The following is a 21,517-nucleotide window of genomic DNA, read 5'->3' on the forward strand; positions in this document are numbered from 1 at the left end:
TGTAATATGCTCACCATGTCTTCTGAGGCCTTATTGAGACTCGATAGGTTTACTAAGCTCTTTCTAGTTCACTTCAGTGGTACACCTTCTGAGCACCCACAGGATTATCTTGACCGCTGCCATGAGGTACTGCGGAACATGGGTATAGTTGAGACCAATATGATCGATTTAGCTGTATTTCAGATGACTGGTTCCGCCAAGAGGTGGTGGAGAGATTTTATGTTGATCAGACTAGCTGGGTCACTTACACTGACTTGGGAGCAGTTCTCACGGCTATTTCTAGAGAAGTTCCTCCCTATCACATTGAGAGAGGATTTTCGTAGGCAGTTTGAGCGTCACCAACAGGGCAGTATGACTGTTACTTAGTACGAGACCCGTTTTGTGAATATAGCCCATCATGCTATCCTTTTACTTCTTACTGAGGGGGAGAGAGTAAGGGGGTTTATTGAAGGACATAATCACCCTATCAGGCTTCAGATGTCCAAGGAGACCTAAAGTGAGATTTTCTTTCAGGCATCTGCTAATATTACTAGGAGGATCGAGATGGTTCTTGCACAGGAAAGAGAGCAGGGGTCTGATAAGAGACCTCGTCAGTTCGGTGGGTTCAGTGGTGCCTAGTCTGGAGGCATGGGTAATTTTGGTAGGGGTCATCCTCCCAGGACATTCCATTCAGCGCTCCAAGCATTCTACAGTGCACCACCAACTCCTATCAGTGCACCTCTGATCCAGAGTTTTCAGGATGGTTACTTAGGTTGACATGGACAATTTCAGGGTCAGCAGTCACAGCAGCCGAGGTTTTGTTATACTTGTGGTGATCCGAGGCACACTGCTAGATTCTGCCCAGGTCTCAGGGCAGCATGCAACAACAAGGTTCTCATGCTATGGTTCCAGTATTGGTTGCTTCACCGCCTGCTCAGCCAGCTAGAGGTATGGGTCAGGTAGCTAGAGGTAGAGGTCAGACCGTTAGAGGTGGAGGTCAGGCCGTTAGAGGTGGAGGCCAGCCAGTTAGAGGTCGTCCCAGTGACGCAATTTAGAGTGGTGGGGCCCAACCCCGATTTTATGCTTTTCCAGCTAGGCCTGTGGCCGAGTCATCCGTTGTTGTGATTACATGTACTGTTCCAGTTTGCCATAGAGATGCTTCAGTTCTATTTGATCCATGATCTACTTATTCCTATGTGTCCTCTTATTGTGCTTCATATATGGTGATTCCTCGTGATTCTCTGAGTGCTTCTGTGTGTGTGTCCACTCCGGTGGGAGATTTTATCATGGTAGATCATGTCTATCATTCGTGTGTGGTTACTATTGGGAGTCTTGAGACTAGTGTGGATCTTCTACTTCTTGATATGATAGATTTTGATGTCATCTTAGGAATGGATTGGTTGTCACCTTATCATGCTATATTGGATTGTCATGCCAAGACAGTGACCCTAGCCGTGCCGGGGTTACCTCGATTAGAGTGGAAAGGAACTCTTGGTCATTCTACCAGCAAGGTTATTTTCTATATGAAGGCTTGGCGTATGGTCAAGAAAGGGTGTCTAACCTATTTGGTTTATATTCGCGATCCCAATGTGGATGTTCCTTCTATGGACTCAGTACCAGTTGTTCATGAATTTCCAGAAGTATTTTCTACATATTTGCCGGGTATGCCACCCGCCAGAATTATTGACTTCTGTATTGATTTAGCTCCGGGCACACAGCCCATTTCTATCCCATCATACCGTATGACCCCGCCAGAGTTAAAAGAATTGAAAGAGCATTTACAAGACTTTGAATGACTATTATGAGATTTGTACGTCACTATTTTGAAAGTCAAAATATAACGTTTGTTTAATCTTAATGGCTTAATCTTAATGGATTTGTTTGTTGCTGTTGCTTACCAGCGTATGTCCACTTTTGGACTATATAATTCATTTTACATTCACTTTGAAAATTGGAGAAAAAAAAGAGTATGAAACAGAAAGCAAAACTCTTCTTCTAAATTACTTTCGGTGCTGGTTTTTTTTTTTTTTTTTTTTTTTTTTTCATTTTTGTTGTTTGTGTTCCTAGTTATATTAGGAGAACTTGTTGAATTCTAAGAATACGTCTAATTTTATTTATTACGGTATGAAAAAATATCCTTAAGAATAGTATCCTTGACACACCTCAAACTAAATTTTATTCTCCTTAATCCAATATTTCACCAACACAAATACAGGAAAAGCACAGAGGAATAAAGAAAAGAAAATAGCTAGATGATGCATTTTAAGGATAATGGGTGTACTTGGAGAGATTCTTCCATTGTGTCATCTAAATATTCTATTAGTTTATTATGGGGGAAGTTTTAGTTTTAACTTTTTTCATTATATTATAAAATCCATTATGCTTTGGGAGGACTAGCGACATGCATGTTTTATGAGAAGAACTTTTAGTTGGTGGGTCTTCCAAATTGATAGAAGGATTTAACTTACTTATATCGTTAATATGTTATTATAATTTTTACATTGTTAATGTATTTTAATATGTCGTAGTGGATATCTACCCTATTTTTTAGTTAGTAATCTCACATATATGATGAATAAATACATGTAATTTGAGTATCTTTTAAATGACATGATATATAGTCAATGCATAGGAGTTAATTAAACTCAAAAAAAAAAAACGTTGGAATTTTTTCTTTAAAATCATGTGTTCGATCCAGCTTTCGTTTCACGTGCGTTCTCTTGATGGAATTAATATGCAAAATGTGATGTCTTTGTATATGCTCGTCAATCTTCTCCATATCCACGGGACTTATCTAGTTTTTGGTCAAAGAACTTTATCCCAAATTCAAAATCGAAAACAGATAAGTAGACAACGAAGAAGACAATAATAATGTCTACGTCAAGAGGGAAACGCAATTATCTAGTTACCATGGCAAGAGGAAATTATTGAGTAGACGGAGTACGATATATAGCTAATGCTTTTGTGTCAGTGTCAGTGTGTACCATGTATTATGTATGATACAGACGCAGATATAATATGTCTAGATTCATCCAAACCCAATTCTTGAAAAAAACAAAAAAAATCTATAATATGTCTTATATTTAGATTATCCCTAGGTTTTGCAGCACATCATCTCATAGTTGAAACGGTTAAACGGAAGCTAGCACAATATGATTATGTTATATTAAAGCTTACTCACATTCGAGTTTACATCAAATTAATCGATACATGACATGTGCTTGTAAATATACTCCTTTCACTTGATCATGGTTAACTAAACATATTTTTACCAAATAAAATTATTTAACTATTATAAATTGGTATAATTTGGTGTAAAAGCTTGGACTACTAATATTGTAAGTAAATAAGTAATGATCAACGGGGTTTATCTAATGACATGATGTACTCCGCTTATTAGTCTAATGTTTAATCTTGAATCAAGATGAATAACTATTTATTCATTAGAGTGTGCCAAGTAGATAATATTTGTTTAGAGACAACCCAATAAGAGTCCATGATCTGTACGTAGACCCAAAAAAAAAGATAAATTTCTGAATTAGATATCTAAATAAATTTGACTATGGGTTGCTTGACTTGTGCAAATGTTAAGAAGTGTGTAACTATCCTCACCTAACGTTTATCCCTACCTTTTCCTTGTCTTTCTTCATCTCTATACTAAAAAATATATATTCATTTTTCTCTATCTGCTTTTCTTTTTCCTTATTTATCTCTCTCAACCCCATTGTACGATTAAATATAAGAAATTTTAATTCTTATATCAAAGGTATACATCCTATTTATTATAAACCAAAATTATTTTAAAATATTATTTTCTATAGCTATCTTTTATATTTTATATCAAAATAAGTATTTTATGGTATATACTACCATTGAGGCATGAAATACGCTATTTATATTTTTCCTCTCTATTAGACAGTTGGACATACCTATTTTTAAAGGATTGTCGTTACTGTATTCATGAATACATGGCGCGAATACATGTGAATACATGCGCGTACAACTATATTCATGAATACAGCAGCGCGAATACATGTGAATACATGCGCATACAGTTAGACTGCCCTGATTTTAGGCGCTTTTTGCTGCTGTATTTCATGAATACATGGCGCGAATACATGTGAATACATGCGCGTACAGCTGGACTGCCTTAATTTTAGGTATTTTTTACTGTTGTATTCATGAATATAGCAGCGTGAATACATATGAATACATGCGCGTACAGCTGGACTGCCCTTATTTTAGGCGTTTTTTACTGTTGTATTTATGAATACATGGCGCGAATACATGTGAATACATGTGCGTACAAGCTGGACTGCCCTGATTTTAGGCGCTTTTTGCTGATGTATCCATGAATACAACAACGCGAATACATGTGAATACACTACCGTAACAACTGAATAGTAGCTATAGGAAGTAATTATGTATATAATAGCTATAGGAAGTTAATAGGCACTAAACGATAGTGATTTATGAAAATTACTGTTAAATATACTCGTAGTTGATATACAGAAAAAAAAAGATTTAGAAATTCTATGAGCTATGAGAATAGACATAAAGGCCTTTTTGCTACGGTTTTTCATTTCTTTCGACAATTCCATATATTTTGCAAGCTGCTGATAAGCGATTAACCCAAAAGTTAAAAAATAAAATAATAATAATAAAAAAAATCATCTACTGAATGATGAAAAACGCAATTATCCAAAAAGGCTTCTATGTGGAGTAGTTCTTAAGTTCTGAAAAGGAATATTCATTAGGTGTATTCAGTAGCAAAATTTATGATTTTTTTTAAATCTATATACGGTGTATAATATTCTATATGTTATAAAATAAAGACTGTAAAGTAAAGACAAGTATAGAGAGAAACTGATATATTATTCAAACTTCAAATTTATGTACATAATGAACTGAATTCTCCTCTATTTATAGAAGAAAGGAAGTTGTTATGTAAGCTGTTACTGCAAGCTGCTGTGTAAGCTGCTGCTCTAAACTGTTGTGCCAGATATAGATAATCTTCTATCATGAGTAATATTTATCCATAACAGAGTACCGAAAGGATAAGCTTTTTCAGGAGGCTTATTTCCAATAGAGTACTAAATAGATAAATGTATTTATGGCGGAGTCTCATATGGATAAACTTCTTCAGGAAGCTTATTTACAACGGAGTACTAAATGAACATCCATAATATAATATATTCATAACACTCCCCCTTGGATGTTCATTAAAAGATAATGTGCCTCGTTAAAACCTTACTAGGAAAAATCCTAGTGAAGGAAAAAGAGTACACATATTTAGTAATACGCATTGCTAGCTGCCTCATTAAAAACCTTATAAGAAAAACCCTGTGGAAAAAAACCTTAATAAGAAAAAAAGAGTACATCGCATATTTTTTACTCCCCCTGATGAAAACCTTGTTTCAAATATTTAAGTCTCCGCATTCCAATCTTGTATACCATCTTCTCAAAAGTTGAAGTTGGTGAATAAATCTGCCGGATTGTCACTTGAACGAATTTGTTGTACATAAATGTCACCATTTTTCTAAAGATCGTGTGTGTAGAATAATTTTGGTGAACTGTGCTTCGTTCTATCTTCTTTTATAAATCCTCCCTTCAATTGGGCTATGCATGCAGCATTATCTTCGTATAAAATTGTGAGTCTTTTCTCACATTCCAAATCACATTTTTCTCGAATAAAATGAATTATTGATCTCAACCATACGCATTCCCTACTTGCTTCATGAATGGCTATTATTTCAGCATGATTTGAAGAAGTAGCAACAATAGATTATTTTGTGGAGCGCCATGATATGATAGTACCTCCACATGTAAACACGTACCCGGTCTGAGATCTAGCTTTATGGGGATCAGATAAATAACCTGCATCTGCATAACCAACAAGATCTGCACTATCTTTGTTAGCATAAAACAAACCCATATCAAGAGTTCCCTTTAAATATCGCAATATATGCTTAATCCCGTTTCACTGTCTCCGTGTAGGAAAAGAGCTATATCTTGCTAGTAACTTAACAGAAAATGCTATGTCAGGCCTTGTAGCATTAGCAAGATACATAAGTGCACCAATTGCACTGAGATAGGGTACTTCGGGACCAAGGAGTTCCTCGTCCTCTTCTGGAGGTCGGAACAAATCCTTATTCACTTCAAGTGATCGAACAACTATTGGTGTACTCAATGGGTGCGCTTTGTCCATGTAAAAGCGTTTTAAGACCCTTTCTGTATAGGCAGATTGATGCATAAAGATCCCATTTGCTAAATATTCAATTTGCAGTCCAAGACAAAGTTTTGTCTTTCCAAGATCTTTCATCTCAAATTCTTTCTTAAGATATTCAATTGCCTTTTGGAGCTCTTCTGGAGTTCCAACAAGATTTATGTCATCAACATAAACAGCAAGTATAACAAATTCTAATGCCATTTTCTTTATAAAAATACATGGACAAATAACATCATTTATGTAACCCTCTTTCAACAAATATTCATTGAGGCGATTATACCACATGCGCCCAGATTATTTTAAACCGTACAAAGATATTTGTAATCTGATTGAGTACATTTCCCGAGATTTTGAATATGCTTCAGGCATTTTAAATCCTTCAGGGATTTTCATGTAAATCTCATTATCAAGTGACCCGTACAGATAAGCTGTAACCACATCCATCATATGTATTTCAAGCCTTTCACGTAAGGCTAAACTGATGAGATATCGAAATGTTATGGCATCCATAACGGGTGAATATGTTTCTTCATAATCGACTCTAGGCCATTGTGAGAATCCTTGTGCGACAAGGCGAGCCTTGTATCTTTCAACTTTATTTTGCTCATTCTTTTTTCGCACAAAAACCCATTTATGACCAATTGGTTTTATATCAGTAGGTGTTTGGAATACTGGTCCAAAGACCTCTCTTTTAGCAAGTGTGTTCAATTATGATTGAATTGCCCCTTGCCATTTTGGCCAATCAGATCTTTGTTGACATTCTTCGACAGATCGGGGTTCAAAATCCTCACTATCTTGCATAATGTTAAGTGCAACATTATATGCAAAAATATTATCCACCACTATTTCAGATCGATTTAAATTAATCCCATCACCAGTAGAACTTATTAAAAGTTCTTCGCTCACTTGAGTCTCGGGTTTATTGATTTCTTCAGGAATCTCATAACTAATCAGATCTTGGGTCTCTTCAGGAGATCCCTTCATAATATCATTTTGATCATTTGTCGATTTTCTTTTTCTAGGATTTCGATCCTTAGAACCCATAGGCCTACCACGCTTCAGGCGTGCTTTAGGTTCACTAGCTCTCATGCTAATAGATGGTCCTGCTGGGACATCAATTCGGATAGGCACATTCTCTGCAGGGATATGTGACTTAGTTATCCTTTTCAAATCAGTAAATGCGTCTGGCATTTGATTTGCTATATTCTGTAAATGGATGATCTTCTGGATCTCCTGATTACATATAGCGGTACGTGGATCAAAGTGAGATAATGATGAAACTTTTCACACAATTTCTCTTTTGATTTCCTTTTTCTCTCTCCCTAATTGTGGGAAATTTATTTCATCAAATCGACAATCTGCAAATCGAGCAGTAAATAAATCTCCCGTCAATGGTTCAAGATAGCGAATAATAGAGGGTGATTCAAACCCAATATATATTCCTAACCTTCTTTGGGGGCCCATCTTACTGCGCTGTGGTGGTGCTACTGGCACATATACAGCACATCCAAAAATTCGTAGATGGGCAATATTTGGTTCATGACCAAAAACTAATTGTGATGGAGAATATTTATTATAATGTGTTGGTCTGAGACGGATAAGTGATGTTGCGTGCAAGATAGCATGGCCCCAAACAGTAGTGGGCAATTTTGTTTTCATAAGTAGTGGTCTTGCTATCAATTGCAGTCGTTTAATAAATGACTCTGCAAGGCCATTTTGAGTATGAACATAAGCTACCGGATGTTCAACTTTTATCCCAACTGATAGACAATAATCATCAAAAGCTTGAGATGAGAATTCTCCAGCATTATCAAGGCGAATAGCCTTTATAGGATAATCTGGGAATTGTGCCCTTAATCGAATTATTTGGGCTAATAACTTTGCAAACGCCAGGTTGTGAGATGATAATAGGCACACATGACACCATCTTGAAGATGCATCTATTAGGACCATAAAATATCTAAACAACCCACTTTGTGGGTGAATAGGTCCACATATATCCCCATATATACGTTCTAAGAAGGTAGGGGACTCAATGCCAACCTTCATTGGTGATGGTCTAGTGATCATTTTGCCTTGATAACAAGCATCACAAAAAAATTCATTATTTGTAAGAATCTTGAGGTTCTTTAATGGATGCCCACTCGAATTTTCAGTAATTCGTCTCATCATTATTGATCCAGGATGGCCCAAACGTCCATGCCAAAGTACAAAAGTATTTGAATCAGTAAACTTCTGATTTACGATAGAGTGTGCTTCAACTATACTAATCTTTGAATAATATAAACCAGAAGATAAAGTTGGTAACTTTTCTACAATGCATTTCTGGCCAGAAATATTCTTTGTAATACAAAGATATTTCACATTCTTTTCATCTATTGTTTCAACATGATACCCATTTCGGCGGATATCTATAAAACTCAACAAGTTTCTTCGGGACTTGGAGAAGTACAATGCATTGTCGATAATAAGTTTTGTTCCTTAGACAGAAATACAATAGCTCTTCCGGAGCCTTCAATCAAACTTATATTACCAGAAATTGTAGAAACATTTGCTTTTTCCTTATGCAAATAAGAAAAGTATTTCTGATCTTTGAATATGGCATGAGTTGTTCCACTATCAACTACACAAATATCTTCATGATTGGTCTTTGATCCAAACATAATTTGAGGATTATCCATATTCTTCAAAATGACATAAACAAAATAAATATGATAGTAAACATTATAACTTTTATTTATGTACAACAATTACATAACTATACTATCTACTACAAATAACAGAAATTAAAATATTTACATCTCTACAGATTCACTACCGATCACATGACTTGTTTCTCCTTCTGGGAGTGCAAAGTAATCAGCTACATCCAAATGCATGAAGTCTAAATTATCTTCAGAAATAAAATTTGCTTCAGAATTTTTCTCTATCTTCTTTAGGGAAGCTTGATATAGCCCAACCAGGTGCTTTGGCGTACGGCATGTACGTGACCAGTGCCCTTTTCCTCCACATCTATAGCATGCATTTTCTGGCTTTGCTGCTTGCACCGCTTCATGCTTTTATTCCTTCCTTTTCCACTGCTGGTGGTAAGGAGGGTTCTTTGGTGCATTATTATTACCACGATTAGAGTTTTCTCCCCGACCACGGCCATGACTGGGGCCACGACCTCTTCCACGCTTAGCTTGGTGGAAGTTCGTCTCATTCACTTCAGGGAATGGACAAGAACCAGTAGGTCGACTTTCATGGTTTTTCATTAATAGTCCATTATGTTGCTCGGCTACAAGAAGATGTGAGATAAGTTCAGAATACTTTTTAAATTCCATCTCTCGATATTGCTGCTGCAAGAGCATATTCGAGGCATGAAAAATGGTGAAAGTTTTCTCCAACATATCATGATCAGTAATATTATCACCACATAGTTTCAATTGGGAAATAATTTTGAACATAGCAGAATTATACTCACTGATAGATTTAAAAATCCTATAGCCTTAGATGAGTCAATCATAACGTGCCTGTGGAAGAACGACCATCTTCATGTGGTCATATCTATCTTTCAAATTACTCCACAGTATGACTGGATCTTTAACAGTAAGATATTCTATTTTCAGGCCCTTATCAAGGTGATGGCGTAGGAATATCATTGCTTTGGCACGGTCTTGGTTTGATGCCTGATTTTTATCTTTGATGGTGTCTGCCAGACCCATCGCATCAAGATGAATTTCGGCATCAAGCACTCAAGACATGTAGCTTTTGCCCGATATATCTAGGGCTACAAACTCAAATTTAGAAAGATTTGACATTATTTAGAAAAAGAAAGTTCGTACCTCTGATACTTTCAAAGTATTTTTTCGAGAAGGTAGAGTCTCGTGCTGATAACGTGTTATTAAATAAAGACTGTAACATAAAGACAAGTATAGAGAGAAACTGATATATTATTCAAACTTCAAACTTATGTACATAATGAACTGAATTCTTCTCTATTTATAGAAGAAAGGAAGCTGCTGTGTAAGCTACTACTGCAAGCTGCTGTGTAAGCTGCTACTGCAAGCTGCTGCTGCAAGCTGCTGCTCTAAACTGTTGTGCCAGATATAGATAATCTTTTATCATGAGTAATATTTATCCATAACAGAGTACCGAAAGAATAAGCTTTTTCAAGAGGCTTATTTCCAATAGAGTACTAAATAGATAAATGTATTTATGGCGGAGTCTCATATGGATAAACTTTTTCAGGAAACTTATTTACAATGGAGTACTAAATGAACATCCATAATATAATATATTCATAATACTATATACATAATATAATTTTTTGATAAAAGATGTTCTACCATTCAGTTTATATGGCTCTGCCATTGAGTGTATCCTCTTCCTATTTGTAGGCTTGCTTGAAAATGAAATGCGGGCATGTTAATCAAGTCACTGGTATATCAAAAAAAAAAAAAAAAATTGTTACACAAATAAAATGATATATCTATTATTTATATAAGTTATAACCCTTAAATTCATTTCAGCCATCACATTCCTCTATTTTGTTCGATTATATTGTGATCTACAAGGAACTCATCAAAAGGCCCAATAGGCCTTGATCTGCGGACCCTCATACACATTTTACATTGAAGCATTAACCTAAATAGTAGAACACTTAATTGATAATCTAGAAAAATTAAACAATAAATCTGGCAGTGTTATAAAATAAAGACAGTAAAGTAAAGCAAATAAGAAAAGTATTTCTGATCTTTGAATATGGCATGAGTTGTTCCACTATCAATTACACAAATATCTTCATGATTGGTCTTTGATCCAAACATAATTTGAGGATTATCCATATTCTTCAAAATAACATAAACAAAATAAATATGATAGTAAACATTATTATCAAAGCATAACTTTTATTTATGTACAACAATTACATAACCATACTATCTACTACAAATAACAAAAATTAAAATATTTACATCTCTACAGATTCACTACCGATCACATGACTTGTTTCTCCTTCTGGGAGTGCAAAGTAATCAGCTACATCCAAATGCATGAAGTCTAAATTATCTTCAGAAATAAAATTTGCTTCAACATTTTTCTCTGTCTTCTTTAGGGAGGCTTGATATAGCTCAACCAGGTGCTTTGGCGTACGGCATGTACGTGACCAGTGCACTTTTCCTCCACATCTATAGCATGCATTTTCTAGCTTTGCTGCTTGCACCGCTTCATGCTTTTGTTCCTTCCTTTTTCACTGCTGGTGGTGAGGAGGGTTCTTTGGTGCATTGTTATTACCACGATTAGAGTTTCCTCCTCGACCATGGCCATGACCACGACTGGGACCACATCCTCTTTCACGCTTAGCTTGGTGGAAGTTCGTCTCATTCACTTCAGGGAATGGAGAAGAACCAGTAGGTCGACTTTCATGGTTTTTCATTAATAGTCCATTATATTGCTCGGCTACAAGAAGATGTGAGATAAGTTCAGAATACTTTTTGAATCCCATCTCTCGATATTGCTGCTGCAGGAGCATATTCGAGGCATGAAAAGTGATGAAAGTTTTCTCCAACATATCATGATCAGTAATATTATCACCACATAGTTTCAATTGGGAAATAATTCTTAACATAATAGAATTATACTCACTGATAGATTTAAAATCCTGTAGCCTTAGATGAGCCCAATCATAACGTGCCTGTGGAAGAACGACCATCTTCAGGTGGTCATATCTATCTTTCAAATTATTTCACAGTATGACTGGATCTTTAATAGTAAGATATTCCATTTTCAGGCCCTCATCAAGGTGATGGCGTAGGAATATCATTGCTTTGGCACGATCTTGGTTTGATGCCTGATTTTTATCTTTGATGGTGTCTGCCAGACCCATCGCATCAAGATGAATTTCGGCATCAAGAACCCAAGACATGTTGCTTTTGCCCGATATATCCAGGGCTACAAACTCAAATTTAGAAAGATTTGACATTATTTAGAAAAAGAAAGTTCGTACCTCTGATACTTTTAAAGTATTTTCTCGAGATGGCAGAGTCTCGTGCTGATAACGTGTTATAAAATAAAGACAGTAAAGTAAAGACAAGTATATAGAGAGATTGGTATATTATTCAAACTTCAAACTTATGTACATAATGAACTGAATTCTCCTCTATTTAAGCTGCTGTGTAAGCTGTTGCTATAAACTGTTGTGCCAGATATAGATAATCTTCTATCATGGGTAATATTTATCCATAACGGAGTACCGAAAGGATAAGCTTCTTCAGGAGGCTTATTTTCAATAGAGTACTAAATAGATAAACATATTTACGATGGAGTTTTATATGGATAAACTTCTTCATGAAACTTATTTACAATGAAGTACTAAATGAACATCCATAATATAATATATTTATAACAACAGGCAGCATAAAGATCCCTTTTACGTTGGGACCCTTTTACATTTGTTTCCTAAGAGAATTCGTCAACTGTGACTCTAATTACTATGCTTCAGAAAAGACTATATTTTGGATTGCATGTCGTGCTAAAGGGATTCTAATAGTACAAATGTTGTAGCCCACAATGGGTGGACGTTAACAGCCCAAATTATTGGAAGTGGTCTGAGTATAGCAAGTTGGGCTGTGAATACATCAGCTTCTTAAGGCATTTGTTCAATAACTGTTGAAAATTTCAACCAAAAACAAACCGAAAAGCTTTTAGCTTGATGATAATTTGGGTTGTGAACGTCCACCTATTGTGGGCTGCAACATTTGTACTATTAGAATCCCTTTAGCACGACATGCAATCTAAAATATAGTCTTTTCTGAAGCATAGTAATTAGAGTCAATCCCAAGTTAGGTGAAAGTTTCTCGAATCTTCGATTTAGAAAATATCAGTGACGAAACCAGAAATTTCTCCAAGGTTCTTCAAACTTGAAAGAAGAGAAATAAATTCTCTGACAAAGAGTGTTTAATATATATTATATCTCTAAAATTTAATATTTTACCTATATATACATATAAATTTTCGAAGAAGGGTGATCAATTGACCACCCTTAACCCAACCTAGCTTCGCCCTTGGAAAATGCTATTTGTAAACCTTTTAACAACGCGAATATTACGATGCATATAAACGCAGGCCATGTAGATAAATTGGAATAGAGTATAGAAACAATCCTTTGTACCACATTTTATTGACTACGAGTCTATAACAGGCTGCTTACACCCTTTATTGGTTGTTGATTGATACTAGGTATGAACTCTTATCCGTAATTGGCTTAAACGCTTCTTTTTGTCGCTTACAATTGACTTGATCATGCAAGAAAGCTAAACCTCTAAACAAAATTGTTGGAAAAGACAAGTGACGGTATTGACCAAGAACAAGGGAAATAGGAAACAACTTATCGGATTAACGATGCTTCGTGGTAAGTCATATACTTGAAAGCGATTTCGACCTTATTAGGATGTAAGTATTCCTCAAGATACCACAATACCCAAGACACATGCACATTTGAAATTTGCACAAATACAATTGTCCAAAAATAAATTTGAGAAGAACAACTTTAGAAATGAGAGGAATAATTTCTATGTGCTGGTGTATATGATTATTCACAAAGACGCTGCATTTATATGCCAAGAAGGGGAATTAATCTGAGGAATAAATAAGAATAAAGTCAGATGTTATAGAAATTAATACATATTCTCGTAAGCATGTAATTGAACATATCCATGGTGCTCAAAATACCAAAAATAATTTTAGCAAAATGCAAAATTAGGCCTCATGTATATCTTCGCGTTCAAGGGGACAAATTGACCAGTTTTCAATATGCGCAAGGTCCCTCCTTTTTACTAGCCCAATAAAGGACTACTATATATAAAGAAAAAAGAGAGTTCTTCTTAATCCATACGGGACTCTTGTCTTTCACATAATACAAAGAAGTAGATATGGAAAACGACACAAAGGAATTTTTAACTTTGCATTACCAATTATTAGTAATAATATTAACAAAAATAGAAATGAAACGAAAGCTATGTTGAGAATTAGTAGAGTTTAACCAAATTATGACAAATAGTAAAAATTAAATATATTTAATCAAAGTGATCTAGCTAAGTCTAAACATACTCGCCTTCTCAAAAAAATGAAGGATTTCGAAAAATGAGTTGAATTTTTTTTTAATTCAAATTGGTTTCTTAAAAGTAATAATTTTGTTATTTATAAATACTGTAAAATATATAAAAATTTGTTGTCACAAAAAGGTTATTTTTTTCTAGAAGGAAAAAGTTGTGTCACTCTCCAAGTAGTACTAGTATAACATAAAATAAATTGCAAGAAATAAAAAGAGTTTGTCTATTTTATTTGATGTATTTAACTGAACATTAGATTTAAAATATTGATTTAGCTTATGTTAATTAATAATTACTAGAAGCGAAGCAATGGTTAAAAATTAGTTTGACAGATGTAGAAAACATCATTTTTCAAGTTTAAAATTTGAAGAGTTAAATGAGTTTGAAAAAAATTAAAAACTAAGCCCTTTAGACAATATGCGAGTGAAATTAGAGATTTAAAAAGAAAAATTATGGAGTTGAAGTTTTGAGCTCCTTTTTTGCAAGTTTTCATAAATTTTGCTATGAACGATGAGGTGTTCAGCTTCTGGAAAAGGAAATTGATTTGAAAATTTCCCTTGAAATAAGTCCTTAAAGCACCATCAAGGGCGACTCAATGATATTTGTGGCCTAACCAAATTCCAATGAGAGGCCCTAAAATTTTTGTTGTAGCAGAAAACTCATAATTTTATTTGAAATTTATGTTTCTAGCTTTTGAAATGCGAAATTATTAATAACTTTTTTATAATCGATTTCTTCTAATAATTCTTTTTCAGTTGATAATATAGCTAATCTATTTAATCTCTCTTGAAACATTGTTAATCTTAAGTATGATTTTATTAATTTTAATTTTGAAAAACTTCTTTCCGTTGAGACAACTGTTACTGAAATTGTTAACATTATTCTATAAGCAATATAAGCATTTGGAAAAGAATCAACTCATTTTATATGATTAAGTATATCGATTAGAGTATCATCTTCTATATGTATTATTTTCCATAAAAATTTTAATTCAAAAAATAAGTCTAAACCATCAGTATCAGAGTGACTATTATGTTTCAAAGAACATTCAAGGTTAAGACAATTTTTCTTTAAGTTCTCATCATCTAGATATCTCAACTTTTTGCCACTAAATAGGAAACCAAAATTATTTTCATACGCTTCAAATTGTTCAAATTTATTTTGAAGTGAAAAAATAACTTGGTCTACAATGTATAAGAAGTAATCAACTTTAAAAGATTCTTCAAGAGACTTTGTAATTTCATTATCAACATTCTCATCAAATTGTTTCTTTTTATATATTACACGTTTATTACGAAATTCAGGTTCTATATTCAACTCATATGCAATTTCCTTAGCAGAAATCATGGCAGTTGTTAATCTTTCTTCTCTATATTTTTTGAAAAAAGAAATCAAACCCCTAAGTTGATCTATGGCGATATCAATATGCATATCTTTTTTATTGTAAATGTTTGCTAATTGAATTAACTGCAAATAGTATATCATACTAAATAGTCATATCCAGTAAAAACTCAAAATTTTCAAGCTCATAAGTTGCTAAACAACTAGCTTCGCTTTTAGTTTTTGGATCATCACTAACTTCTACTAATTTCAATAAAGCATTTCTTATTTGTGGAGTTTGAAATCGTATTGATTTAATACTTTAAATACGACTTTCCCAAAGGGTTTGTGATAATTATTTAAGAGTTAGGCTGGGTACATTATCTTTTAAAAAATTTTATCGCTTAGTAGAAGAAGAAAACAATGAATATATGCGTTGTACTACTCCAAAAAATGATATAACTTTGGTACAAGAATTAGCCATATCACAAAGTACCAATTTTAGATTATGACAACCACATGGTGTATAAAATGATCCAGGATTTATGTCGAGTAGTCTTTTTTGCACTACTTGGTGTTTTTCCTTCATATTGGATCCATTATCATATCCTCGACCTCTTAAATTATCAATATCAAGTCCAATATTTTTTAACTCATCTACAATAACTTCAAAAAGACTTTTTTCACTTGTATCATCAACTATTAAAAACTCTAAAAAAATATTCAGTAATTCTTATTGGAGTTACAGTTATGTCGACACTCCGTAATATAAAAGTCATTTGTTCTTGATGACTTGCATGTGGAGTGCAATCAAGTATGATTGAGAAGTGCTTTGTTTCTATATTTTTTTCAATAATTTTATTCTTAATTTCACTAGCTAATAAATTTATCAATTCGTTTTGTATATTATGTCCAAGGTAATGATTATGGATTTAATCATGCTTAATTCGACGAACATGTTCCTGTATGATTGGATCAAATTCTGCAATCATTTCAATTAGACTCAAAAAATTTCCATTACTTTCTTGATAGATCTTTTTATTTTTTTCCCAAATGCCAAATTATTTTTTCCAAGAGTTTTTATCACAACAATAATTCTTGATAATACATTTTTTCAGTGCTCTCTATCTTTATTGATTTGTTCTTGAACATCTTTATCAATTATTCTATTTTTGTGCAATCTCATTTCTAATTCAATCCATGCACCCATATTAATAGTATGCTCTTTTGATGTTTCATGAGTTTTGAGCTTAGCACTTATATTTCTCCAATCAGTACTACCATCACTAGCTAATTTACTGGTACAAAAGCTAGAAGTCGTATTAAACAACTTACAACAAAAATAAAATACTTTATCCAAATCTTTAGAGTAAACTAACCATCTTCTTTCTTGTCTTTCTCCATTAGCAATTTTTGAATATAATTTGTGGTAGAAAAATGTCTAAAGAATTTATCCTTTGGAAAATTTATGTTAGTAATTTCAATTGGTCCCTTTTCTACTAATAGATCTCTCAACTTTGTATCTATACTAGTCCATTGACTAGGATCATATATGTTCCTAGGAGTATAATTATCCAACTTATTTAGAACTTCTTATTTTTCTTGAGGATATATGTTAGGTTTTTCGCCAACTTCTCCTCTTTCATCTTCTTCTTGAATTTTATTATTGTCTATCACAATTATATTAGTGATTTGTTCATCTATCATAAAATCTTTCATATTTTTTGATTTAGTATTTTTACTATTCTCTACAAATTTATCAAGTGCTCCTTTTTGGGATTGTATTAGAGTTTCAATCATTTTCCCTTTTTGCCGTTTTGAACGTACGGATTCATATTTTTTACTTGACATATTAAAACTCTAATAAATAACTAAAAATATAATATATACTTACAAAGAAAATATATCCAAATTTTTTTTAAAAATAAATGCAAATAATAAAATATAGAACAATCAAATATGATTCAACAAATAGATAATTTGATAAGCTTTTACTACTTCAAAATTCTTGATGTAACGCCAAAATACTTGAAAACAAATAAACAGATGGTACTTGTGTTCTACTCTTTTATTTTGTGATAGTGATTCAATGAGATTAGAATGTAGAGAAGGCCAAAGGAACAATAGAATAGTAAAATTTAATAGACTTTTGCAGAGAAAGATAAAAAGAGATAAAAAGTATGTGGGCCTGTTTATAATAATGATGGTACATAAATGAGGCAAGATTGTGAATGTTCACACGTAAATAAGGCATGGATCCCAAAAATATATTTCTTTTTCAATTGTTCTTCAACGACCCCTTTCCTTGGAACTTGCATTTTTTTTTTCTTTTCAAATACTTAATATTGTTAAAAGAAAATGGACAAATATGTTAGAAAATTTTGGGACCCCTACAAATAAGGTGCCTAAGCAAGGGCTTTACTTGCTTCGGCCATTAGGCTGGCCTGCTCTCCCTAATCCTTCCCCACCTATTGGTTATTGGTAGCTACGTACCAGTAATCAGGATTCTTATCTCCTAGCAACCAGTTTGAAAAACGACAAAAATAGATCTTATAATTAAAAGAGTAAGACAAAGTTTAGTCGTACTATGTTTCAATAGAAAGATGCCAATCCTGTGAATACTATATTGTATTTTCTTAGTAGTTTGGTGAAACAGTCTGGTCCCCATGATCTGTATGGCTCATCTTTTAAAGCCTTTTTTTTTTCGGTAATTAAATTTTATTACCTGGGAAAAAGTTATTTACAATCAGAAGCAAAAAACCCCTTAAAAACTGGACAATTTTTCTCTAAGTTCTCATCATTTAGAGATCTCAATTTTTTGCCACTAAATAGGAAACCAAAAATATTTTCATACACTTCAAATTGTTCAAATTTATTTTGAAGTGAAAAAATAGCTTGATCTACAATGTATAAGAAGTAATTAACTCTAAAAGATTCTTCAAGAGACTTTGTAATTTCATTATCAATATTCTCATAAAATTATTTCTTTCTATATATTACACGTTTATTACGAAATTCAGTTTCTATATTCAAGTTAGATGCAATTTTCTTAGCAGAAATCATGGCAGTTGCAAATCCTACATCTCTATATTTTTTGAAAAAAAAAGAAATCAAACCTCTAAGTTGATCTATGGAAACATTAATATGCATATCTTTTGATTGTAAATGTTTGCTAACTGAATTAACTGCAAATAGTCATACCCAGTAATAAATCAAAATTTTCAAGCTCATAAGTTGCTAAACAGCTAGCTTCACTTTTAGTTTTAGATCCTCACTAACTTCTACTAATTTCAATAAAGCATTTCTTATTTGTGGGATTTGAAATCTTATTGCTTTAATATTTTCCATACGAGTTTCGCGACGCATTTGTGATAATGATTTAAGAGTTAAGCTGGGTACATGATCTTATTTTCATCGCTTAGTAGAAGAATAAACTAGTGAATATATGTGTTGTACTACTCCAAAAAATGATATAGCTTCCGTACAAGAATTAGCCTTATCACAACGTACCAAATTAAGATTTGGACATGCACATGGTGTATCAAATGATCTAGGATTTATGTCGAGTAGTCTTTTTTGCACTCCTTGGTATTTTTCCTTCATATTGGATCCATGATCGTATCCTTGTCCTTTTAAATTATCAATATCAAGTCTAATATTTTTTTATCTCATCTACAATAACTTCAAAAAGACCTTTTCCACTTGTATCATCCACTTTTAAAAACTCTAAAAAATATTCATTAATTTTTACTGGAGTTACAGTTATGTCGACACTCCATAATATAAAAGACATTTGTTCTTGATGACTTGCATCTGGAGTGCCATCAAGTATGATTGAGAAGTACTTTGTTTCTATAATTTATCAGAAATTTTATTCTTAATTTCACTAGCTAATAAATTTATTAATTCATTTTGTATATTATGTCCAAGGTAATGATTATGGATTTCATCATGCTTAATTCGGAGAACATGTTCTTGTATGTTTGGATCAAATTCTGCCATCATTTCAATTAGACTTAAAAAATTTACGTTACTTTCTTTATAAATATTTTTATTTTTTCCCTAAATATTATTTTTTCCAAGAGTTTTTATCACAACAATAATTCTTGATAATATATTTTTTCAGTGCTTTCTATCTCTATTGTTTTGTTCTTGAACATCTTTATCAATTTTTTTACTTTTGTGCAATCCTATTTCTAAATCAATTCATGCACTCGTATTAATAATATGTTCTTTTGATGTTTCATCGCCTTTGAGCTTGGCACTTATATTTCTCCAATTACTATTACCATCACTAGCTAATTTACGGCTACAAAAGCTAGAAGTCGTATTAAACAACTTACAACAAAAATAAAATACCTTATCCAAATTAGAGTAAACTAACCATCTTCTTTCATGTCTTGCTCCATTAGTCAATATTTGAATATAATTTGTGGTAGAAAAATGTCTAAAGAATTTATCCTTTGAAAAATTTATGTTAGTAATTTTAATTGGTCCTTTTTCTACTAATAGATCTCTCAACTTTGTATCTATACTAGTCCATTAACAAGGATCATATATGTTCATAGGAGTGTAATTATCCAATTCATTTAGAACTTTTTGATTTTCTTGAGGATATATGTTAGGTTTCTCGCCAACTCCTCCTCTTTCCTCTTCTTCTTGAATTTTATTATTGTATGTCCCAATTATATTAGTGATTTGTTCATCTATCATAACATCTTTCACATTTTTTTATTTAAAAGTTTTACTACTCGCTACAAATTTATCAAGTGCTCTTTTTTGGGATTGTATTAGAGTTCTAATCCTTCTCCTTTTTTGACCTTTTTGAACACCCGGATTCATATTTTCTAGTTGACATATTTAAACTCTAATAAATAACTAAAAGACAATATATACTTACAAAGAAAATAAATAAATAAAATTTAAAAAATAGATGCAAATAATCAACATATAGAACAATTAAACCTTATTCAACAAATAGATAACTTGATAAGCTTTTGCTACTTCAATATTCTTGATGCAACGCCAGAACTTGAGAACAAATAAAAAAGGTGGTACTTGTGTTTCTGCTCTTTTATTTTGTGATAGTGACTCAATGAGATTGGAATGTCGAGAAGGGCAAAGGTACAATAGAAGAGTAAAAGTTAATACTTCCTTCATTTCAATTTAGATGAGCTAGTTTATCTTGGCACGAAATTTAAGAATTTTTTTTTTTTTTGAAACTAGTAGTCTTAAAAGCTTAAGGGGTAAAAGTTTTATGGGGCTATGATATTTGTGTGGGTATAAAAGCTTCTCATTAAGGGTAAAATAGGTAAAATGAAAAGTTTAAAGTTCAATTATTTTCAAATTTAGAAATGTGTCATTTATTTTGGAACAAACTAAAAAGTAAAGTACCTCATCTAATTTAATGCGGAGGGAGTAGACTTTTGCATAGAAAGATAAAATTAAAAAAAACTCCCTCCGTTTAATTTTACTTGTCCAGTATTCTAAAAATAGATTTTTTACTTTTATATAATTTATTCCAAATTCCACGTCCAATTTCGTGGTCAAAGTCCAAAAATACCAAATTCTATATTTTTTTTCAAAATCACACAATTTCCATCTTCAAAACCATGTATAATTCATGTATTTAACTCACAATGTGAAAACATCACTTACCTAGAGATGGGTGATGAAGAAGCTCCCACAAAATCGCCCCAAGCTCGATTCCCATGGAAGATTTGAGATAAAACGAGCCAAAACCCGTTTTGCAAACTTATACACTGCCCAGGCGACCTTCATCACGAACGCGACACTGCCCTCGCGTTCGCGAAGCTCAACAAACTCAGAACCCAAAACTCTTCTTCGCGAAGTGGTCTCACAAACGCGATGCTTCACTAGGCTGCTCTATCGAGAACGT

The sequence above is a fragment of the Nicotiana tabacum genome, chromosome 22 (assembly GCF_000715075.1).
Source record: "Nicotiana tabacum cultivar K326 chromosome 22, ASM71507v2, whole genome shotgun sequence".
NCBI classification, from domain to species: domain Eukaryota; kingdom Viridiplantae; phylum Streptophyta; class Magnoliopsida; order Solanales; family Solanaceae; genus Nicotiana; species Nicotiana tabacum.